Genomic DNA, 26363 nt, shown 5'->3' with positions numbered 1-26363 from the left:
TTGTTCAATCTTGAAGGGACCGATGTAGCGAGGTGCAAATTTCATGCTGGGAACTCTCAACCTCAAATTCTTCGTGGACAACCACACACGATCACCCACCTTGAGAGCAGGAACCGCTCTACGCTTCCTATCGGCAAACTTCTTATACCTGGATGAGGCTTTAAGCAGGGCTGCGCGGACGTTCTTCCAGTTATTTGAAAACTGACGCAAGGTGACATCCACTGCTGGAACAGAAGTTGCGGGAAGCGGTTGAAATTCTGGGACTTTAGGGTGGAATCCATAATTAATGGAGAATGGTGTCGAAGAAGATGAGGAATGGTATTGATTGTTGTGGCTGAACTCGGCCCAAGGAAGGAGTTGAACCCAGTCATCTTGAGAGGAAGACACATATATACGAAGGAAGGCCTCCAAGTCCTGATTCACCCTCTCGGTTTGACCATTGGTCTGAGGATGGTAAGCTGTGGAAAACTTTAACTTGACTTGGAGGGCTTGACACAAACTTCGCCAAAATTTGGCTACAAATTGTACTCCACGATCGGAGATAATCTCTTCAGGAAGACCGTGAAGTCGGAAGATCTCTTGTATAAACACTTGAGCCAACTTGGAAGCTGACGGAAGACCGGTGAGAGGGATGAAATGTGCCATCTTGGTGAACCGGTCAACTACCACCCAGATGGTATTAAACTTGTTGCAGATAGGTAGATCGGTAACAAAGTCCATCGACAAATGGGTCCATGGTCGACGGGGAACAGATAATGGAACCAGTTGCCCCGCAGGCGACTGGCGGGAGACTTTGTGTTGGGCACACTTTGGGCAGGAGGCAATAAATTCCATAACGTCCTTCTTCAGAGTTGGCCACCAGTAGGACCTAGAGATAAACTCCAGGGTTTTCTGAATGCCTGTATGTCCAGCAAAGCGGGAAGTGTGGGCCCAATGCATGAGCTTCTTCCTTAGAACTGGTTTAACAAAACTTTTCCCTGGCGGGGGCGTAGAGTCCATCCCTACCGTGGAGAATGCCAACGGATTAATAATAGGATGCTTGTCTGCAGACTCGGACTCATTTTCTTGCTCCCATGAGCGGGAAAGGGCATCGGCCTTACGATTCTCAGAACCCGGACAGAACTGGAGTTTAAAGTCAAACCTAGAGAAGAAAAGTGCCCATCTGGCCTGACGAGGGTTCAGACATTGTGCACCTTTGAGATATAAAAGATTTTTGTGGTCGGTAAGTATGGTGATTGAATGAGAAGCTCCCTCCAACAGGTATCTCCACTCCTCCAGAGCGAGCTTGATGGCTAGCAACTCCTGATCGCCAATGGCATAGTTGCGCTCAGCTGGGGAGAACTTCCGGGAGAAGAAACTGCAAGGATGTAGATGTCCATCTTTGGCCCTCTGGGATAACACCGCTCCTACTCCAACGGAGGAGGCATCTACCTCTAAGATAAAAGGAGAGTCGGTGTCGGGCTGTTTCAGAACTGGTGCAGAGATGAACCGTTCCTTCAGAAGGTGAAAGGCCTGCGTAGCTTCTTCGGACCACTTGGACGGATTAGCACCTTTCTTGGTAAATGCAGTGATAGGCGCCACAATGGTGGAAAAGTCTCGTATAAACTTTCTATAATAATTGGCGAACCCTAAGAACCTCTGGACCCCTTTGAGGGTTAAGGGTATAGGCCAATTCTGGATTGCTTGGAGTTTCTCAGGATCCATCTCTAGTCCGGAACCGGACACAATGTAACCTAGAAACGGAATGGTTTTAACTTCAAACATACACTTCTCCAATTTACAATAGAGGTGGTTGACACGGAGACGGGAAAGGACCTCCTTTACCCAGAAACGATGATCTTCTAGATTATTAGCAAAGATGAGGATGTCATCTAGATAAACCACGACATGGCGGTATAAGATGTCCCTGAAGATCTCATTCACGAAGTGCTGGAAGACTGCTGGAGCGTTGCTCAATCCGAAGGGCATGACGAGGTACTCATAATGTCCGTCACGGGTGTTAAAGGCGGTCTTCCACTCGTCACCCTCACGGATTCGGATGAGATTGTAGGCACCCCTCAAGTCCAGCTTTGTGAAAATGGTTGCACCACTAACTCTATCAAAGAGCTCTGTAATCAGGGGTAAAGGGTATCGGTTCTTGACAGTAATGTCGTTCAGACCTCTGTAGTCGATGCACGGACGCAGACCACCGTCTTTCTTCTTAACGAAGAAGAAGCCTGCGCCGGCTGGAGAAGAAGATGGTCGGATGAAACCCTTCGCCAGGTTCTCTTTGATGTACTCTTCCATGGAGTGTGTCTCAGGCAGAGACAACGGATAAGTTCGGCCTCGCGGTGGAACCTTCCCTGGAATGAGGTCGATTGGGCAGTCCCATTCTCTATGAGGAGGAAGGATATCAGCAGAGGCTTTACTGAACACGTCCGTGAAGTCTTGATATGGAGGAGGTGGAACATCAGATGACCTGGGGAAGGAAGAACAAACAGGAAGAACTTTGGCTAAACAAGTCTCAGCACAGGAGGGACCCCATGCCAGTATTTGCGTAGTCGTCCAGTCAATCGATGGGTTGTGGAGACGGAGCCATGGAAGGCCTAAAACCACTGGATGTGTGGCTCTTGGAATCACTAGAAAAGAAATATACTCAGAATGAAGAACTCCCACTCTCAGACGAACTGGAAGAGTTCTTAAGGAAATGACTGCGTCAAAAATCTTGCTGCCATCCACGGCAGTCAAAGAGATGGACGAGGACAGTCTCTCGGTGGGTAGGGACCACCGTTTAACATAAGCTTCGGTTATGAAATTCCCAGCTGCTCCGGAATCAAGGAGGGCAATGACGTTCCTGTAACGTTGAGCAATTTGGAGCGACACTGGGAGGTTACAATCATGAGGAGATGGAGAGGAGATCATTACTCCTAGCCGGCCCTCTCCTTGGCGAGCTAGGATCTGGAGTCCCGAACGTTTGGGACAGGCGTTGATAGTGTGCGACGGAGCTGCACAGTAGAGACATAGAGACTCGGAGAGGCGTCTTCGGCACTCAGCGGGAGATAGACGGGAACGACCAATTTGCATAGGCTCATCCTTGGATGGAGATGGTTGACGAGGAGGAGGAGCAGAAGATTTAGGAACGGATGATCTTCCTCGCTCGGTTGCTCTCTCTCTGAACCGTAGATCAACCTTCGTGCATAGTGAAATTAGCTCATCCAACTTAGAAGGTAAGTCTCTGGTAGCTAACTCATCTTTAATGCGTTCTGACAAGCTATGCCAGAATGCAGCATACAGGGCCTCGTCGTTCCAGGCCAGTTCAGATGCCAGGATTTTGAACTGTATAAGATACTGTCCCACAGTACGTGTTCCCTGGCGTAGACGGAGAATCTCAGATGAAGCAGAGGAAACCCGGCCCGGCTCGTCGAAGATGCGCCTGAAGGATGCTATAAAGTCAGTATAGGAGGACAGCAGGGGATCAGACTTCTCCCATAACGGTGATGCCCAATCAAGGGCTGAGCCACTGAGGAGAGAAATAATATAAGCAACTTTGGTATGGTCACTGGGGAAGTTGCCAGGTTGAAGCTCAAAATGGATTCCGCATTGGTTGAGAAAGCCCCTGCAGAACTTTGGAGATCCGTCAAATTTTGCTGGCGTTGGAAGATGAAGACGTGGTATGGAAATGGGTAAGGTGGGTGGGGTTACAGCTGGAGTCACTGTGGTGGACGCATCAGACGTGTCAGGTCCACGGAGGGTCGTCTGAATCCCATCCAGCCGAGTAGAGAAATCCTGGAGACAGCGGATGATGTGACGTTGTGCAGCCTCCTGATGTTCGAGTCTGGCTGCCAGTTCTTGCATAGGTCTAGCCGCTTGATCCTGGTCTCCGGCTGGATTCATATGGTCAGTGCTTACTGTCACAACTGAGGGTTTAGGCTGACGAGAGGAAGCCTCAGTTGTAGGGCTGAGATGAAATTAAACCTGGGAGGTTTAATCAGACCCCTGGACATGTAAGTGCAGAATGATTACCCGAAGGTGTGACCATGACAACCAGTTTAAAATTCAAAATAAAAGTTTATTAACAGACTCCGTGTGATAACAAGCAGTATTCAAGTTTAGCAAAGACAGTGGCAAATAACACAGTTCCTGGAATACATAACCATAGAAGGTTTCTCAGAGCACTGGTAGGTTTAGAACAGATGTAAAAGTCCTTTGATGGAATCACCTTACCAGGCCTGGTTGTAGTTGTAGAAATAGCCAAGGAACATGCCAGTAGTTGTAGCAGGTGAATCTGTAACTTGAGTATGCTGCTGTATCAGCTGGATGGAACCAGCCAGGTGGTAAGACACGGAGTGGATGCTGAGTGGAATCAGCCAGGTGATGAAATGCAGAGTGGATGCTGAATGGAATCAGCCAGGTGATAAAACACAGAGTGAATGATGTGAGATGCTAGGGAGCGTAGAAACAGAATAGCTGAAAGATGGTTATCGGTGGTAGTGGATACTGCTGGTAAGATAGGATCCGCTGGATCAGCACCGGTGTTTGGTAGAAGCTGGAATCAGTAGAAAGCTGGCTGCTTGGAAGCAGATAGTAGATAGCTGGAAACTGGACAGCCACGGAAGGCTGTAGAGTCAGGCTGCACTGCAAGATGGAAAGCAGGTGCGGGTCTCTTTGTGGATGCTGGAGACAGGAACTGGAACTTGGAAAAACAAGCCACAGGAGAGAGAGACTGGAACAAGGTATGACATTCAAAGCACTGACCTCTATCTGGCCCAGACACAGGATACTTATACCTGCTACTATGCAGGCATTGGCTGGGCAATTATACAGATTCCAGAGACGGTGGATTGGAGGAATTGGAGCATGTGATCAAATCCAACATGGCTGCGCCCATGCTGGAACCTGGAGGGAAAACTGGTTTGAAATGAAATGTGCAAACATAATGATAATGGCGGCGCCGGCCGCGGAGGACAGGAGACGCCAGATGACAGTTATATGCTGAGACACTTGGAGGGCAGCAGAGGCCGCGGCAGGCATGATACATGATTCTGAGAACCTGCAGCAATAACACAGTAACGGCGGCGGAGGCCGCGGAGGACGGGAGACGCCATGTTGGATTCAAACATGGCGCCGCTGTGGTAGTGTCTCAGAATGACAGGAGGGATGTGCAGAGTGTTGACACAGATGAGATCCGGATTTGGAACGCTGGGCCAGTCTCAGAAGAAACCTAAACGGCAGGTAATGGCGTCCAGATACCCGGATCGTGACACCTGTTATGTTATTTGCAGTGAGTTCATGCAAATTATTTATCAAAATTTGAAAACAGTACAAAATCCTGTAAAGTAATATCATACAGTCCAGTATCAGCTACCAACAGTTTGGACCATCACATGCAACCTCTTCATCAACCACCTCATTAATGATCAGAGGTAGTCCTTCCAAAAATATGTTTTGTGGTGGCACAAAAAAACCAAGCACTTCTACAAAAGTGGCAGTCCCTGTCGCTGAAGTGCTTTGTTTGTTAAACTGTGCATGTCCTTTTTTAATATATAACATAAGGGTGGGTGGGAATGTTTTTATTATAAAATTTGTATTAAATTATACATATATACATTTTTACATTAAATTAATTAAAAATACATAATCAACAAAGAAAAAAAAAAAAACTTGCAATGATGTGATAGATAATTATCTCTAATGATCACAGAACCTTTCTACATTTATTTCTGCGTTAGTTCCAAACCAAGTCAAAAAAAAAAATTCTTTACTCAAAGGAGTTCCGTCTTACAACCTTTAAACCATCATCTTCCTGTCCCTTATCTTACAGGAGCCCAGACAAACTCAAACTCACACCCATTCATACTCCCTCCACCACCAAACATCCCTCCCCATTCACCCCCATCCATGCTCCATCCACTCTCCCACACAGTCCCCCCATCCTTCACTCAAACCAGGACTACCGACATTTAACAAAAAAGAATAAGGGATTTTTGTAGCCCTTCAGATGCATGCAAACCATTTCACAAAACAAACCATACCAAAATCTAAAGAAACAGATGTTAGTGAAAGAAAGCTTAGCCAAAGGCTGAAGAGAGGGAAGTTATCTGCCACCCACTGAGGGGGCTTCCACTGGCACCATAAACGGGACCAGTTGACAATGTCTAACCTCCCCCTCTCCAACTCCATCATCCATCTCACCTCATGCAGAATTAAAGCCACCACCTCTCTACAGGGAAGGACTTTGCCTCTTAGAGAAACCTGACACTGTGCATTCCATATGTGGTACCTGACCGCTAAACTAACTAAAATAATAGTCCTCAACTCAAAAGACTCATACCATTTGAAGAAACCCATTCCGGGTAACTAAGCCCCGATAGGCAATGGATACCTAATGCTTTCGAAACCTCCACATAAATTTCTATGTTAAAGGGACACCACAGCAAGAAGTGGTCCATGGTCTCTTCTTCTCCCAGACATTCCTCCCACGGACACCCGCGTTCACTGGAACTTCTTATTCTTACGTTTCCCCCAACATGGAGCTTCCCTTGAAAGGAGAGCCAGGCAATGTCCCTGAATTTTAGCGTAATTCTTTTTGAATTGAACAGAGAGATACCCGCTGAACAAACATCACCTGGACAATCCCTCAAGCCTGCGGAACATGAAAATGGGATTGCAAGATTCTCTTTCCAACTCTCTCCTCCCGAGATCTCTTAGCTCCCCCACTCCCAAGCCCCACTGTCCTATAACCTTCAGGCACTGAATCACGTAGATCGGGAGGTAGCCCTTTCTAGCCCGAAGACTTTTCAAACGACCTCCATCCAGCCATGCTCCATAGAAAGGGGATCCCCATTTCCTGAAACCAGCTACCCACCGAGGGGGGTCCCTAAAAAGAGACCTCCAAAATTCATTTTCAAAAAGGTTGTTATGAAGACCACAGGATTTATCATCCTGAGTCCCCCTTCCTCCCTCAGTTTGTAGGTTATGCCTCTCTTTTCCATGTTGATATAGTTCTCCCATAACAACATGAAGAAGAAGAAACATATTTTAGACCACCTTAATTGCTGCAAAAAAACACACATAACTGACATATAAAAATATTGGAATCAGATAAGTCTTACACAAGTCAACCCTTTCCTTCAAAGAAACCTTGCATTTTCTCCAGGCCTCCACCTTCTTGGCAGCACCCTCCAAACTCTTATCCCAATTTGCTGTGGCATAATCACCGTGATCGAATTGGATGCCTAAGATCTTAATTTGATGACTGGCCTTGGGGAAGCTGTCCGGAAGGCAGAACTCCTTGCCTCCCTCCCCCATCCAAAAAGCTTCACACTTATCCTGATTCACTATAGAGCCAGATGTGGGAAGGCCCATGGACAAGTCCATCTTGCACCACTTTTCTTTTCATAATGGGGTGTATTTTGCATAGAAAAACATTTTTATTGGTTATTGTTCTAACACATTACTAATCTGCAACACATTTTTAACCAGAAGAGATTACAATTAGAAAATGATTAGTTGCAGCAGAGCTGATAACTCCAAATCAGCCTCTCTCTCTCTCTTACATTTTCAGAATCAAAATCATTTAAAATAATATAATGTTATAATGTTAATAGCCACTTATTCCTGACAAGGTTTGAAATCAAAGAGAAGCCAAGAAAATTAAAACAGTCTCTCCCTATCTTAAATTTTCTGCATCAAAATCATTTAAATTAATTAATACAATATTAATAGCCAAGGATTCCCAGTGTCAAGTGTTTAAGGGAAGCCAAGAAAATGAATAGTTTCAGCAAAGCTACTGCAGTCCAATTCAGCCTAAATTAAAATTTTCAGAATCAAAATCATCTAAATTAACGTATCAATCATCTTAAATTTTCTTAATCATTTATATTAATAAATCAATCCTTTACCTGCCTTCCACTACATACACACACCGCCTCCATTTCCCTGTACTGCCCACAAGTCTCTACTCGATTTATTAAAAGAACATTCTGGAAATCTCTTTGCAAGTGCTTTAATGTTAGATTAATCTTCTGCTCAGTTTACCATTCTCAGAGTAATGGACAAACCAAATGGGTAAACCAAAACCAAAAATGTATCAGAATTTTCTGACACCCAATACGATTGGGCTGAATTCACTCATAATAACCAGATCGTTTCCCTTTCTATATCCAGAATCAGTTCTAACCTGCCTTTTCCTGAATTTCCTGCCTGCCAGTCAGTGCCCCTCCCGGCAGTCTGTGTCATCGTAAACACTTTGTCAATATTTGGAATGAAGTGAAAAGTAATATACAGTATATAAATCACTACAAGTTCTCTGACAGGAAGAGAAGGGAAGCTCCATTGTAAACCAGGAGACAGGGTTCAACTAAACATCTATGATTGAAAGCGTTTACCTTGAAACTTACTCCTAAATTCATTAGTCTATTCCAAATTTTACAAGTTATTAACCCAGTGGCATTCGGGTTGAAGCATCTGTACACACTCAAGATTCCCACAGTCTTTCATGCCTCTCTCCTAAAACCTTTGGTTCCTAATAATTTTTCCTCATGCAGATGTCCTTATCCTGCCATCTCAATTGACCATCAGGAGAAATAAGAGGCGAATCAGGTTCTATGAAATACTATTTATCTATTAAGTACCTAGTTAACGGGAAGGAGTTTTGCCTTGACGAAAGATGTTAGGTAAAATCTTTAGATGTTCATGCTCCCCCCAGCTTCTTCTTAAATTCCACAGAACTGTTTTTTCCTGTGCACTGAGATTATTTTTGCCATTCTTCTCCCTGCATGATGTGCAGCTGTGGCTGGGCTGCTATACAGTGGGTAGCAGTAGTGCACAGGTAGGAGGTGTTATGGGGGAGGGGATTGCCATATTCTGGTGCCACATATATGGTGAACTTTACTTGGTGCTATTTCTAATATGCAGAAACATATCTGGTGTCCAATCTAATATGTAGCACATAAATGGTATCTGTTCTAATACTGTGTATGTAGTTCCTTGCCTCATTGTAACCTTATGGGGTAGGGGATAAAGTCTTACTTCCTCTCAGGCACTTTTTTTTCACTGAGCACTGGTTAAAATGATTGCACACACCTCAGTCCTTAATAAAACATACAGGCACAGATAAAGAATAATTTGTATTTCTCCTCCCACAATTTTAAGTATAAAGTTGACATTTCTAGGTTTTTGGTTTTGAAAGTCAATGGTATTTGGGAGTCAAGTTATATAAATACCTTTTGCTATTAAAACCATGTTGCTCCATCCTGTAAATTACAGACAAAAATAAAAGTAGGTCTACTTGTCTAGGTGATCAGGCATTATACCATAGTTGCCTACCTCATGCATCCTGCAGGAGACTCCCACTGCACAGCAGAGTCTCCTGCTGACCCGAGAAGTTACACAAATTTCTCCGGATTCACCACTGCCCTATAACAAATTCAGAAAGTCACAATATTAATACATAAACACACAGCGCTTATATAACCACCAAAAAATCTATTAAAATGAACTGTTTTAATTGATACCAAGTTCCTGCAGCTCCTACTGGTGGTACTGTTCCACCCACTAATTACCAGAAATATAAAAGAACTTATAAAGGAGCGCCGAAACAAATATATACAATCAAATAGGTTTATAATCAATTTATTTAAATACACTCCACATAGAGCACAAAGATAAAATTCATAAAATGTGCAAATGCTTCAATCCCATGCCTTTATTACCAAATAACCGTCCATTAGGGTTTCCCTGAGTAACAATCCATAGGTCTGCTTGTGACCAGTTTGTATCAGCTGTGTAGTATTTGGACACACTGGTCCCTTTAGTATAGATTTTCACAGTCTCTGTGGTACCACATTAATTGTATGTCCAGAGCGGGGAAGAGGGGGAGAGCGCTGTGTAAGAAGATGAACACAGCGGTATGCTACGACCCCTTTTACAAGCTCCTTCCCGGCCGTAGTATGAATTGCTGGATACTCACGGCCGCCGCAGCTCCTAGTTACACGGGGAGCGGGCCTCCTTAGCCAGGTCCCGCTTCAGCTGTATCCCCGGTCAAACGGCTCGCCGGCCTGCCACAGGTCACAAGATGAGATGCAGTAGCTAAAGGCAACAGGATCAGTCAAAAGTGCCCTCCTTACGCGTTTCTCTGCAAATAGGGCAAGCGGTTTCGTCAGAGGAATAACGTAGCTGCAGTGTTGGATCATTTTATAGCAGGATTAGCCAATCATTCTGCTAATTAACTTAATTACACTCAGATGTTTTTACTCGGCATGTGTGACTTATTAGTGTATCCACCCAACACATACAATTCTCACTACCAAAAACAAGCATTTATCCATTGCATCATTTCTTAACAATAATTATCAGTTAATAATCATTATTTTCCATAGTTTTAATAGTTTTTAATAGTTTTTTGGTGGTATATATCTACAACAGTTTCTAAAAGAAACATATATTTAAAAGATAATAAAATTCTTAGTACTGACCAGGAGACTAAAACTACTCAAAATACAGATACTCTCTACTATATATTAACGAATCCCTCCACAAGTCTAGTACAGCCTCAATAGCTCAGTGGGTTTTTCCGCTGCACATAGCACCAGGGATAGTGGGTTCAAATCTACACAAGAACCATCCTTTAACATATCGTTTGTTACATAATACGATAGTTCAATACCATATACAATACTATTCAAACTCCTGGTGGTCCTACCCACATATTGTTTCCCACATCTACAACTTATTAAATATATAACATATGTCTGTTGGCAATTAATAACAGTCTCTATATCAAATGTAAGACCCAAATTCATAGATTTAAAGCTCATACTTCTATTTATTATGAAATTGCAAGTAAGACAATTCTTTCTACCACATTTATAACAACCTCTCAAAGGAGTTAACCAATTTTTGGTTGCCGATATTGACAGATCATTCTTCTGTCCCTGAAAAAAACTAGGAGAGATGAAGTTCTTGATATTTTTAGCCTTACGAAAAACTCCTCTAGAAAAGTACCTATAGTTATTTCTTCAATAAGTGTAGATAAAATAAATTTATATAAAAATTATAATTTAATCATAATTAGTGGGATGTTATGGATTCATCATGACATAAGATTAATGGATAAATATCTCTGTGTATAAAGGATGGTTCTTGTTTAGATTTGAACCCACTACCCCTGGTGCTGCGTGCAGTGGAAAAACCCTCTGAGCTATTGAGGCTGCACTGGATTTGTGGAGGGATTGGTTAATATATAGTATTGTATATGGTATTGAACTATCGTATTATGTAACAAACGATATGTTAAAGGATGGTTCTTGTGTAGATTTGAACCCACTATCCCTGGTGCTGCGTGCAGTGGAAGAACACTCTGAGCCATTGAGGCTGCACTGGACCTGTGGAGGGATTCGTTAATATATAGTATTGAATTATCGTATTCAGGGGTTAAAGTGGGCCGGAACGGGGCGGAACTGCGTTCCGTCACCTCCTTCTGGAGGCGTAACCGTTCCGCCTCCGCCAGCCCACCTTCCCCTGCTTATACCCGAGCAGCTACTGCTGGTGATGCGCCGCGCTGCATATTTAAATAGACGAGGGAGGCGGGCGGCACTACAGTGACATGGCCCGCCTCCCCCATCCGATGGCAGGCTGGGAATGAGACGCGGTGACATCACGGAGGGATGTCTGCCTTGTTCCCAGCGCTGCGCCACACACGCCGCACAGAGAGCAGCAGAGGAGCTGCTGCTGGGGTCGATGCTAGATCCCTGCTGCTGGACTTACAAGGCGGTAAGCATGCCGTCGCTGCACATATTAGGAGCGGGCACACAGATAGGAGTACTCGGCCAGCCCTACCTTACATGCAGCTGAGCCCACTCTGTTGCTGGCTGTGGGAGGTGCACACAGCAGCCCACAGGTTAGCAACAGTGGGTGAATGCTGGAGGAGGTGTGTGTGTGTGTGGGGGGGGGGGGGAGAGGGGGTGTGCTATTTATATCACATATGTCTAAAAAGTATTCTGAGGTTTGGGTTGTTGTTGGTTTTTTTTTTTTGGGGGGAGGGGGGTGTTGTTACTAGTCATTGAGAATTGCTAGGGGTGTAATTAGTGAATGTGGGTGTGGGTGCTCTGGGGTTTTTATTAATAAATGATGGTGTGGGTGCTCTGGGGTGTTATTAATGAATGTGGAATGTGGGTGCTTTGGGGTGTAATTAATAAATGAGGGTGTGGGTGCTTTGGGGTGTAATTAATAGGATGGCGCTGGAGAGATGAAGGCAGGGATGGCGCTGGGTAGATACAGGGAGGGATGGCATTGAAGAGACAGAGGGAGGGAAGGTGCTGGAGAGATGAAGGCAGGGATGGCGCTGGGTAGATACAGGGAGGGATGGCATTGAAGAGACAGAGGGAGGGAAGGTGCTGGAGAGATGAAGGCAGGGATGGCGCTGGGTAGATACAGGGAGGGATGGCATTGAAGAGACAGAGGGAGGGAAGGTGCTGGAGAGATGAAGGCAGGGATGGCGCTGGGTAGATACAGGGAGGGATGGCATTGAAGAGACAGAGGGAGGGAAGGTGCTGGAGAGATGAAGGCAGGGATGGCGCTGGGTAGATACAGGGAGGGATGGCATTGAAGAGACAGAGGGAGGGAAGGTGCTGGAGAGACGCAGGGAGGCGGGGATGGTGCTGGGTAGATACAGGGAGGGATGGCGGTGAAGAGACAGAGGGAGGGATGGTGCTGGAGAGACTCAGGGATGGCGCTGGGTAGATAAAGGGAGGGATGGTATTGTAGAGACAGGGAGGGAAGATGCTGGAGAGATGCAGGGCGGTGGGGATGGTGCTGGGTAGATACAGGGAGGGATGGTGATGAATAGGCAGAGGGAGGGAATGCTGGAGTGACGCAGGGATGGTGCTGGGTACATACAGGGAGGGATGGCGTTGAAGAGACAAAGGGAGAGATGGTGCTGGAGAGACGCAGAGAGGCAGGCATGGCGCTGGGTAGATACAGGGAGAGATGGTGCTGGAGAGACACAGGGAGGCAGGGATGGTGCTGGGGTAGATACAGGGAGGGATGGTGCTGGAGAGACACAGGGAGGCAGGGATGGTGCTGGGGTAGAGAGGGATGGTGCTGGAGAGACACAGGGAGGCAGGGATGGCGCTGGGGTAGATACAGGGAGGGATAGTGCTGGAGAGACGCAGGGATGGCGCTGGGGTAGATACATGGAGGGATAGTGCTGGAGAGACACAGGGAGGCAGGGATGGCTCTGGGGTAGATACAGGGAGGGATAGTGCTGGAGAGACGCAAGGAGGCAGGGATGGCGCTGGGGTAGATACATGGAGGGATAGTGCTGGAGAGACACAGGGAGGCAGGGATGGCTCTGGGGTAGATACACGGAGGGATAGTGCTGGAGAGACGCAGGGAGGCAGGGATGACGCTGGGGTAGATACATGGAGGGATAGTGCTGGAGAGATGCAGGGAGGCAGGGATGACGCTGGGGTAGATACATGGAGGGATAGTGCTGGACAGACACAGGGAGGCAGGGATGGCTCTGGGGTAGATACACGGAGGGATAGTGCTGGAGAGACGCAGGGAGGCAGGGATGGTGCTGGGGTAGATACAGGGAGGGAATGCTGGAGGGACGCAGGGATGGTGCAGGGTACATACAGGGAGGGATGGCGTTGAAGAGACAAAGGGAGAGATGGTGCTGGAGAGACGCAGGGAGGCAGGCATGGCACTGGGTAGATACAGGGAGAGATGGTGCTGGAGAGACACAGGGAGGCAGGGATGGTGCTGGGGTAGATACAGGGAGGGATGGTGCTGGAGAGACACAGGGAGGCAGGGATGGCACTGGGGTAGGGAGGGATGGTGCTGGAGAGACACAGGGAGGCAGGGATGGCGCTGGGGTAGTAACAGGGAGGGATAGTGCTGGAGAGACGCAGGGATGGCGCTGGGGTAGATACATGGAGGGATAGTGCTGGAGAGACGCAGGGAGGCAGGGATGACGCTGGGGTAGATACATGGAGGGATAGTGCTGGAGAGACACAGGGAGGCAGGGATGGCTCTGGGGTAGATACACGGAGGGATAGTGCTGGAGAGACGCAGGGAGGCAGGGATGACGCTGGGGTAGATACACGGAGGGATAGTGCTGGAGAGACGCAGGGAGGCAGGGATGGCTCTGGGGTAGATACACGGAGGGATAGTGCTGGAGAGACGCAGGGAGGCAGGGATGACGCTGGGGTAGATACATGGAGGGATAGTGCTGGAGAGACGCAGGGAGGCAGGGATGACGCTGGGGTAGATACATGGAGGGATAGTGCTGGAGAGACACAGGGAGGCAGGGATGGCTCTGGGGTAGATACACGGAGGGATAGTGCTGGAGAGACGCAGGGAGGCAGGGATGGTACTGGGGTAGAAACAGGGAGGGATAGTGCTGGAGAGACACAGGGAGGCAGGGATGGCGCTGGGGTAGTAACAGGGAGGGATAGTGCTGGAGAGACGCAGGGAGGCAGGGATGACGCTGGGGTAGATACATGGAGGGATAGTACTGGAGAGACGCAGGGAGGCAGGGATGGCTCTGGGGTAGATACACGGAGGGATAGTGCTGGAGAGACGCAGGGAGGCAGGGATGGCTCTGGGGTAGATACACGGAGGGATAGTGCTGGAGAGACGCAGGGAGGCAGGGATGGCTCTGGGGTAGATACACAGAGGGATAGTGCTGGAGAGACGCAGGGAGGCAGGGATGACGCTGGGGTAGATACATGGAGGGATAGTGCTGGAGAGACGCAGGGAGGCAGGGATGACGCTGGGGTAGATACATGGAGGGATGGTGCTGGAGAGACACAGGGAGGCAGGGATGGTGCTGGGGTAGATACAGGGAGGGATGGTGCTGGAGAGACACAGGGAGGCAGGGATGGCGCTTGGGTAGATACAGGGAGGGATAGTGCTGGAGAGACGCAGGGAGGCAGGGATGACGCTGGGGTAGATACAGGGAGGGATAGTGCTGGAGAGACACAGGGAGGCAGGGATGGCTCTGGGGTAGATACACGGAGGGATAGTGCTGGAGAGACGCAGGGAGGCAGGGATGACGCTGGGGTAGATACAGGGAGGGATAGTGCTGGAGAGACGCAGGGAGGCAGGGATGGCGCTGGGGTAGATACAGGGAGGGATAGTGCTGGAGAGACGCAGGGAGGCAGGGATGACGCTGGGGTAGATACAGGGAGGGATAGTGCTGGAGAGACACAGGGAGGCAGGGATGGCTCTGGGGTAGATACACGGAGGGATAGTGCTGGAGAGACGCAGGGATGACGCTGGGGTAGATACAGGGAGGGATAGTGCTGGAGAGACACAGGGAGGCAGGGATGGTGCTGGGGTAGATACAGGGAGGGATGGTGCTGGAGAGACACAGGGAGGCAGGGATGGCTCTGGGGTAGATACACGGAGGGATAGTGCTGGAGAGACGCAGGGAGGCAGGGATGACGCTGGGGTAGATACACGGAGGGATAGTGCTGGAGAGACGCAGGGAGGCAGGGATGACGCTGGGGTAGATACACGGAGGGATAGTGCTGGAGAGACGCAGGGAGGCAGGGATGACGCTGGGGTAGATACAGGGAGGGATAGTGCTGGAGAGACGCAGGGAGGCAGGGATGGTGCTGGGGTAGATACATGGAGGGATGGTGCTGGAGAGACACAGGGAGGCAGGGATGGCGCTTGGGTAGATACAGGGAGGGATAGTGCTGGAGAGACGCAGGGAGGCAGGGATGACGCTGGGGTAGATACAGGGAGGGATAGTGCTGGAGAGACACAGGGAGGCAGGGATGGCTCTGGGGTAGATACACGGAGGGATAGTGCTGGAGAGACGCAGGGAGGCAGGGATGACGCTGGGGTAGATACAGGGAGGGATAGTGCTGGAGAGACGCAGGGAGGCAGGGATGGTGCTGGGGTAGATACAGGGAGGGATGGTGCTGGAGAGACACAGGGAGGCAGGGATGGCGCTTGGGTAGATACAGGGAGGGATAGTGCTGGAGAGACGCAGGGAGGCAGGGATGACGCTGGGGTAGATACAGGGAGGGATAGTGCTGGAGAGACACAGGGAGGCAGGGATGGCTCTGGGGTAGATACACGGAGGGATAGTGCTGGAGAGACGCAGGGAGGCAGGGATGGCTCTGGGGTAGATACACAGAGGGATAGTGCTGGAGAGACGCAGGGAGGCAGGGATGACGCTGGGGTAGATACATGGAGGGATAGTGCTGGAGAGACGCAGGGAGGCAGGGATGACGCTGGGGTAGATACATGGAGGGATGGTGCTGGAGAGACACAGGGAGGCAGGGATGGTGCTGGGGTAGATACAGGGAGGGATGGTGCTGGAGAGACACAGGGAGGCAGGGATGGCGCTTGGGTAGATACAGGGAGGGATAGTGCTGGAGAGACGCAGGGAGGCAGGGATGACGCTGGGGTAGATACAGGGAGGGATAGTGCTGGAGAGACACAGGGAGGCAGGGATGGCTCTGGGGTAGATACACGGAGGGATAGTGCTGGAGAGACGCAGGGAGGCAGGGATGACGCTGGGGTAGATACAGGGAGGGATGGTGCTGGAGAGACGCAGGGAGGCAGGGATGGCGCTGGGGTAGATACAGGGAGGGATAGTGCTGGAGAGACGCAGGGAGGCAGGGATGACGCTGGGGTAGATACAGGGAGGGATAGTGCTGGAGAGACACAGGGAGGCAGGGATGGCTCTGGGGTAGATACACGGAGGGATAGTGCTGGAGAGACGCAGGGATGACGCTGGGGTAGATACAGGGAGGGATAGTGCTGGAGAGACACAGGGAGGCAGGGATGGTGCTGGGGTAGATACAGGGAGGGATGGTGCTGGAGAGACACAGGGAGGCAGGGATGGCTCTGGGGTAGATACACGGAGGGATAGTGCTGGAGAGACGCAGGGAGGCAGGGATGACACTGGGGTAGATACACGGAGGGATAGTGCTGGAGAGACGCAGGGAGGCAGGGATGACGCTGGGGTAGATACACGGAGGGATAGTGCTGGAGAGACGCAGGGAGGCAGGGATGACGCTGGGGTAGATACAGGGAGGGATAGTGCTGGAGAGACGCAGGGAGGCAGGGATGACGCTGGGGTAGATACAGGGAGGGATAGTGCTGGAGAGACGCAGGGAGGCAGGGATGATGCTGGGGTAGATACAGGGAGGGATAGTGCTGGAGAGACACAGGGAGGCAGGGATGACGCTGGGGTAGATACATGGAGGGATAGTGCTGGAGAGACGCAGGGAGGCAGGGATTTCTCTGGGGAAACGCAGGGGAAAGCTGTAGGAGGATGGTGTCTCCAGCATGTTTGATCAGGAAAGTTCACCTTTACCCTGCCCCAAACAATATTTAGTTAAACCTTTATTATATTAAGATGACAATACTATTCCTATGCAAACAGGTGGCTTCCGGGACACATCTCCTATATGTATACTGAATACCATCTCAAGACATTGTCTGCACAGGGAGACTCTCCCGATGCAAAGAAACCACCAAACAGGTAAGAAAAGACCCAAACACAGGGTATACATACAGTAGGGGTTGCCAAAAAAAACAAACATTAAGTGACGAAGACTTGGATACCCAATAAAAAAAACAGGAACGGGTGGCAGAAAAATAATTGCGTGGCATAGATTTTTTTTCTTCTTTTTAAGAGACCTAATATTGTAATCGCAGCTGGTGAAAGGGGTGTTAAAAAGCATCTAGAATGTATTACACACTATCATAGCCCCCCAGGCCCCCGGCTATTCACTTTCAATTTCCTATACACAACAGTGTGTTTACATGTGCACATGGTATTCATTCCATGTGTATTGATGATTAACACCATGGGGGTAATTCCAAGTTGATCGCAGCAGGATTTTTGATAGCAATTGGGCAAAACCATGTGCACTGCAGGGGAGGCAGATATAACGTGCAGAGAGAGATAGATTTGGGTGTGGTGTGTTCAAACTGAAATCTAAATTGCAGTGTGAAAATAAAGCAGCCAGTATTTACCCTGCACAGAAACAAAATAACCCACCCAAATCTAACTCTCTGCAAATGTTATATCAACCCCCCCTGCAGTGCACATGGTTTTGCCCAACTGCTAAAAAATTTCCTGCTGCGATCAACTTGGAATTACCCCCCATGTTATTACGCTTAAATTATTTGTGTTGCTAGTGTGTATTTTAGTACCTATATAACTAAATTTTTTCAAGATATTAAGTGCAACATGTCTCATATGTGTTCTACACACCAACCCTAGTTGGTTGCAAATCCGGCAGTGGCAAGACACCATTTCAGGGTAGCTCCCCACCTAGCACACGGGGAAGGGGGTTTGGAGGACATGGGGGGGTGGGTAAGCTGGCGATGATGAGTGAGTTCCACCACCTCTCCAGGACCACTTTAAGCACTGATCGTATTATATAACAAACGATATGTTAAAGGATGGTTCTTGTATAGATTTGAACCCACTACCCCTGGTGCTTTGTGCAGCGGAAAAACCCTCTGAGCTATTGACAAATAAAGAAGATATTAGCGCTTGTTGGTCACAAATGCAAGGGTGTGTCACAATTAAATCACAATTTATTAAAGTAATATAGATCTAGGTATATTTTCTAAAAACTTAAATGCAATGCACAATAGTGGTTAATACCACATAAAAACACTGAGAAAAGGTAGATAGTGTTACTCCCATTGTTGTATCATTCTATTCAGGAACTTATCAGAGAATGGACCTGTTCCTATAAGAGTCCCCTTGGTTAATAAGGTTCAGTGTCCTATCCGTGGGTTTATAGTTACCACCAACGTCTCTCGAGGTAATTAGGCGAATCTGCGTCCGCAAAAGTGCTGTTCCTCGGCGGGTGGTGGATATTGACTTTCCACGGTAAAATAGGAATGTCCTTGTGACGCGTTTCGTTGCAATACAAGCAACTTTTTCAACCTTGAAAAAGTTGCTTGTATTGCAACGAAACGCGTCGGTGAGACCTGCCTGCTAGTGTCTACTCCCTCACCTTTTGGAACTACTGGACCTGGACCAAGCCCTCGTTGGATATTCCTACTGGATTTACAAGGACATTCCTATTTTACCGTGGAAAGTCAATATCCACCACCCGCCGAGGAACAGCACTTTTGCGGACGCAGATTCGCCTAATTACCTCGAGAGACGTTGGTGGTAACTATAAACCCACGGATAGGACACTGAACCTTATTAACCAAGGGGACTCTTATAGGAACAGGTCCATTCTCTGATAAGTTCCTGAATAGGATGATACAACAATGGGAGTAACACTATCTACCTTTTCTCAGTGTTTTTATGTGGTATTAACCACTATTGTGCATTGCATTTAAGTTTTTAGAAAATATACCTAGATCTATATTACTTTAATAAATTGTGATTTAATTGTGACACACCCTTGCATTTGTGACCAACAAGCGCTAATATCTTCTTTATTTGTTTACATTGTTAGGGGTCTGACCAACCCCTTATATATATAGCTGCTGTGGGGAACCTCGCATCAAGCGCCTGGGAGTAGCAATACCTTAGGGTATTTCTTTTTCTATACTCTGAGCTATTGAGGCTGTACTAGATTTGTGGAGGGATTCGTTAATATATAGTAGAGAGTATCTGTATTTTGAGTAGTTTTAGTCTCCTGGTCAGTACTAAGAATTTTATTATCTTTTAAATATATGTTTCTTTTAGAAACTGTTGTAGATATATACCACCAAAAAACTATTAAAAACTATTAAAACTATGGAAAATAATGATTATTAACTGATAATTATTGTTAAGAAATGATGCAATGGATAAATGCTTGTTTTTGGTAGTGAGAATTGTATGTGTTGGGTGGATACACTAATAAGTCACACATGCCGAGTAAAAACATCTGAGTTTAATTAAGTTAATTAGCAGAATGATTGGCTAATCCTGCTATAAAATGATCCAACACTGCAGCTACGTTATTCCTCTGACGAAACCGCTTGCCCTATTTGCGGAGAAACGCGTAAGGAGGGCACTTTTGACTGATCCTGTTGCCTTTAGCTACTGCATCTCATCTTGTGACCTGTGGCAGGCCGGTGAGCCGTTTGACCGGGGATACAGCTGAAGCGGGACCTGGCTAAGGAGGCCCGCTTCCCGTGTAACTAGGAGCTGCGGCGGCCGTGAGTATCCAGCAATTCATACTACGGCCGGGAAGGAGCTTGTAAAAGGGGTCGTAGCATACCGCTGTGTTCATCTTCTTACACAGCGCTCTCCCCCTCTCCCCCGCTCTGGACATACAATTAATGTGGTACCACAGAGACTGTGAAAATCTATACTAAAGGGACCAGTGTGTCCAAATATTACACAGCTGATACAAACTGGTCACAAGCAGACCTATGGATTGTTACTCAGGGAAACCCTAATGGACGGTTATTTGGTAATAAAGGCATGGGATTGAAGCATTTGCACATTTTATGAATTTTATCTTTGTGCTCTATGTGGAGTGTATTTAAATAAATTGATTATAAACCTATTTGATTGTATATCTTTGTTTCGGCGCTCCTTTATAAGTTCTTTTATATTTCTGGTAATTAGTGGGTGGAACAGTACCACCAGTAGGAGCTGCAGGAACTGTGCTCTATGTGGAGTGTATTTAAATAAATTGATTATAAATTCAGAAAGTGCCTGTACGAATTCAGATGCGATGGGGTTGGGACGCTGTCCATGGATGTCACCCCCGATACATAAGGGGCTGGCCACTATTATGCAATGTCCTTGCCCAGAAGCCCTGTCCTGGCTCCAGCACTTGTCCTTCTCCCTGTATCTGTACCAAAGCAACAGCGAGAGTAGACCAGCCAGAGCCCGACATCTTCAGCAGCTTCACACCTAGGGGATTGAACTCAAATGAATAATGTCCCCCAAACACTGACTCATCAAGTCAGAGACTGTAGCTGTGGCTGGGGTGACAGCAGGGTTGACGAAGGTGGATCTGGCGATGCAGAGTCTGACCCTGACTGAGGGAGCAAGCAGGATAGAGGAGGATAGTAACCTGGCCAGGAAGGAGAAGGTAAGTTGTGTGTTTATTCATCAGTTGCCAAAGACTCCAGATTTAAAAAAAACTACTGCTAGGGGATGCTATCTTCACCTACAGAGTGAGCAACTGTAGTGTAGAGGACCAGAGACTGAGAACACCAGCGGTCACAATTTATGCTTTTTAAGGGGTTCAGTATGATTTGCCAAAGGACGGGGTGCCGGCTGTCAGTATACCAACAGCGGCATCCCATCCATCATAATCCCGACAGCCCCCAATTCAGCCTCCTAACCCTCACCTTTTACATTCCCTAACCCTCCCCTCTGGGTGCCTAACCCTAACCCTCCACAGTGTTGCCTAACCCTAACTCTCCTCTATTGGTGTCTAACCCTAACCATCCCTGCCCTGCTGCTTAAACCTAACCCTCCCCGCTTAATGCCTAAACCTAACCTCCCCTCCTAGGTGCCTAACCATCCCTCTCCAGTCCCTAATCTTCCCATCCTTGCTCACTAACCTTAACCCCCCTTCTCCTTCTTAAACATAACCTCCCTACCCCCATGGCAGGACACCAGCACGTCCCACTGTGAGGATGATCAGGATGCCGGCTGTTGGTAATGTGACGCCAGCATCACGACCGCTGTTGGCATTGCATCCTCCTTCGGGATCCCGGCGTTGGTATATTGACCGCTGGGATCCCATGCGTCTGGAAGCTAACTGCTTCTCCTTTACAGTATATCTCTTTAGAACACTAATCAAGCATACAGTAAGTGCTGCACTGCTGAAACAGTTTCACCCACCAGCAGTCACTTATCTACTCTTACTGTCTACTCCAGTGGGGTAAGGCTGCAGGGCTACTTCCATATATTAGTGCTGCACTACCTGCCTGCACACACTCACAATTTGGCGGCTCCCGCTGTCCACTCTGACTGGGTAAGGTTATCCCCTCTAAATGTGTATTGAAATTGGCATCTAAAAAAATCTGATTTATTCAGTGGTGCTGGAAAAAATCCTGCATCAATGGGACATTTCTTATCCTAGTGCTTGTATGCTATATAAACACAATTGAAGGGGCTCCCAGGATCGATTAGACCACCTGGATTTTCCCATGTTCTCCTGGACTGGTAATTCATCTTTGATACTTTATTTTCTCTATGAGACATTAAAAGTATCAGAACAGTATGTCACTATACTATAGAGTATAGACTGATACATGAGTTACATTTATACCCCTTTTCCATCTGTAGCACGGGTCGCAGCCGGGAGCCTGACGCGGCTGCGACCCATGCTACAACCCCCTTTCCCACAGCGCTCACCAACCTGGCATATTACCGGGGTGGTGACGCCGCTAGTGATGTGGCAGGGGCGGCGCTGGGAGATCACATGATCTCCCAGCGCCGCCCTTCCATACACTGTGAACAGGAGCCGTGTCGCATCGACATGGCTCCCGTTCAAACTACACAGCTTACCGAGTTGAACACGTGTTCAACCTGGCAAGCTACCCGGGTAGGATTCCCGGATCACTTGATCCGGGATTTTGCAGGGGGACCCTTTTCCACTAGGAAAAAACACGGGTAAATGCGCTCCCCGGCGCATTTACCCGTGTTTTTAAAGCTAGTGGAAAAGGGGTATTAGTTACGTTGTACAACTACTCAACTGGTTAACCCTGTTTTAGTTAGTACAGTAACTGACCAGGTTTTATATGATTATGTGTATGTAGCATTAAACAATTTGTTTTAAGCTACAAGACATACACCTTTTGTGTTTAGTTATAGTAATTTTTATTTATCTCTATAGCATTTGATATTACTTTTTATTATTAGGTTTGGGCAATGCTAATTTGTATTATTATTAATATTATTATTATTTTTTTGCTTTTCTTTTTATAGACAAATAGCAAATATAGCAAATAGGCTGCAGCCCTTCTATACCTATATATTTTTTTTTTAGTCAACTGTTTTAAATTTATTTATTCACACATATATTAGTTATCACCTATATGTTAATTATTAACTATACATTCATTGCGAGTCACTATTTCAAGTGACTTAAAGGCAGGAAAGCAATGCAACAAAGCAATGAGAAAGGCAAGTCAGATGCTTAGTTGCATAGAGAGAGGAATCAGTAGCAGGAAAAAAGAAGTAATAATGCCACTGTATAGGTCATTGGTACGGCCTCATCTTGAATACTGTGTCCAGTTCTGGAGACCATATATCCAGAATGATATAAATACACTAGAGAGTGTACAAAGAAGGGCAACTAAAATGGTGCATGGCCTACATCACAAAACTTACCCGGAAAGGCTATAAGATCTTAACATGTATAGTGTGGAGGAGAGAAGGGAAAGGGGGGACATGATAGAAACTTTCAAATATACCAAGGGTTTTTATCAAAGTTCAGGAGGGAAACATTCTTCAAAAGAAGAGAAGTATTAGAACTCGAGGACATACACTGAAACTGGAGGGGGGGAGGTTCAGGGGAAATTTAAGGAAAAATTACTTTACAGAAAGGGTAGTGTTTAAATTGAATAGCCTCCCATCAGAGGTGGTAGAGGCTAAGACTGTAGAGCAATTTAAACATGCTTGGGATGGGCATATGAATATCCTTACAAAGAATTAAGGTTCACAAAGGGTTGAGATTACCTAAAGGATAAAAAAAAGGGGCAGACTAGATTGGCCAAGTGGTTCTTATCTGCCGTCAAATTCTATATTTCTATGTTTCTAAGTCTGGCCCAAAGTGCAGAGTTTATTTCATTTTTTTTTTCCAGAGCATGCTGCATTTAGTACTATAGTTTTCACCTGCCACAGCAGGACACACCCCTTAGTGGCAATAGATACGCCCATATGGGTGGAGCATGACATGCTCCCTGAACAGCGCGCTGCGCAAACATTCTGCTACCAACTATAATCTCCATTAAACTAATTTTCAAAAGTAGGCAACTATGCATTATACATTAGAACAAAGGGCATCAAACTATGAATTCAGGTGATCACAAATCTTTTTTGAAATCCTACTGAAACACTGAAATGAGCATAGGAAGGTCTAGTTAGGGGTAATTGAATTATATATATTCCTGCTAAATATAAGCCCTCATTTTATTATGTTTTCGGCAAAGGTTACAAAATAATTGGGATTGCTAGGTGGTAATGATAACAATCAAGCTATTATCGTTCCCTGTGCTTTCTCGTTATCCCTAGAGTTGTTATTTTTTGCTAATGCTGCCCTTGCCACTTTAAGCAATCTTCTAAGCAACGCCATTCAGTTTTACTTTGTGTCTTTTATTATATCACGCTTTGCGAGTAACAAGGTGTTATGAAAACAACATGGTTTTTACGATTTCCTGCATTTAAATCCAAACATTTAAGCAACATGACTCTTTTCTATGGTTATTATCATCTCATAACACCTGCTGTTGAACTCATGACTTCCAAAGTGTAAATGTGCAAATACAAGAAATGGTGCCGTTCTCACAAAATAATACTTTCCAAAGGCCTAAGAAAGCTGGTAGGGAATCTGTTCTCCATCATTTAGCACTGTACATGATGATAAACAGCAGCAGACCACAATCAGGTGGCTAACATTTCCTGTGCCCACATTTACAACTCTCAAACACAGGATAAAAACACTCACCTGGGCATGTTTTATTATTCCATATAAATTATGTGTAAGAACATGTCACATTAAGAATGCAGTAAAGATATTTTTTTATCTTTCTTCTTTAGTTTCCAGATAATGAGTTATTCACAAGGACACAAAACTCAGCTGAGTCTCTAACAATCTGTAAATATTTTCATGGCTTGAGGGTAGTTTGTTGAGGTTCTTCCATGCTGCTTAAAGGGGAAATGTATTAGCAGCCTTTGCAGAGCTTTGGTAAATAAATAAAAAAGTGTCTGGACTTGTAATTTACTGCTTAACCGGTTTTCTGCTTACAGACATATCAACATAACCTATTTCTTTAGGGATACATTTGTCTACTCCAGCTTTTCCCATTTACTTTTTGATTGAATTATCTAGCCTCAGTCAATTCATTGATGTAAAATGCTTTTTTAGATCAGCTCATTAAGTGAGCTAAGGTTAATGTAGCCCAAAAGTAAGGGTAAAAAAATAATCAAAACAAATACCCTCCTGATGAAATGAGTTATGTTGACATGTCTGAAAAATGAATCTTTTAACACCATTTTAAAGCTGCACATACTGTACCTATTCTCACTGACTGCTACTTTCCAGAAAACATAATTCCGCGCAGGGCTGGATTAAGGCAAGTGGGGGCGCCGGGCAACAAACACGTGGGCCCCCACTACTAAAATTGCTGGCAATGACACACCACCCCTGGGCATAAACACACACACACACACACACACACACACACACACACACACACACACACACACATACAAGTTGCTGCTAAAGACACTCGCAGTGCAAACACACGCACATAACTTGCTGCAAAAGATACTCTCCCCCCGCCAGCACATATACACGCACACACACACACACACACACACACACACACACACACACACACACACACACACACACACCAATTGCTGCTAATGATACACCCCCAGCAAGGGCGTTTCTACAGAGGAGGGGGCCCGTGTGCACCTCCGGGTGGGCCCCCTCCTCTGAATGGTGTTGTAGACTCCGGCATTGTGCCGGAGTTTACTGCGCATGCGCAGGTCTCCGAAAACATGGCGCCCGCCATGATCCGGAGACCAATTTGGATACCGCGCATGTGCGGAGGCCATTTTGGTGGCAATTTCCGCCGTGAACACTGCACCCGCCGCTGGACTCCGGTAAGGTAAGTATATAATGGGTGCAATGTGTGCGGTGTGGGGTCCCCTTGGACCCAGGGGCCCGTGTGCACCGCACACATTGCATCCATTATAGAAACGCCAATGCCCCCCAGCACACACACACACACACACACACACACACACCAACTGCTGCCAAAGATACCCCCAGCTCTAACACTTGCACAAGTTACTGACAAAGACACCCCCACCCTCATGCACGTACGTACACACACACACACACACACACACACACACACACACACACACTCACTCACTGGACGCCATGGAGCAGCATCAGCCTGGCTGGTGACAGCAGCGCGCGCCGGCGTCTCAGTCAGTGTCTCGCGGGATAGTGAAAGAAAATATCAGAGACACTGACTGAGCCGCCGGCGTGTGCTGTTGACTGTATACAGAGCTCCTCAGCGGCTGCAGGAGACTTTTCCAATTTAAAAAGCAGGGTTCTGTGAGGGCCCCGGGACAACCGCCCTTGTTGCCCCTCCTATAATCCAGCTCTGAATCCTTTGCTATTTGAACCGTTATTCAGGTTCAGGTGCCCACTTCCTAGCACTCACTTGTGGTTACCCTCATT

Source organism: Pseudophryne corroboree, chromosome 4 (assembly GCF_028390025.1).
Source record: "Pseudophryne corroboree isolate aPseCor3 chromosome 4, aPseCor3.hap2, whole genome shotgun sequence".
NCBI lineage: Eukaryota > Metazoa > Chordata > Amphibia > Anura > Myobatrachidae > Pseudophryne > Pseudophryne corroboree.
The sequence above is the reverse complement of the archived record's forward strand: the minus strand, read 5'-3'. Positions refer to the sequence as shown.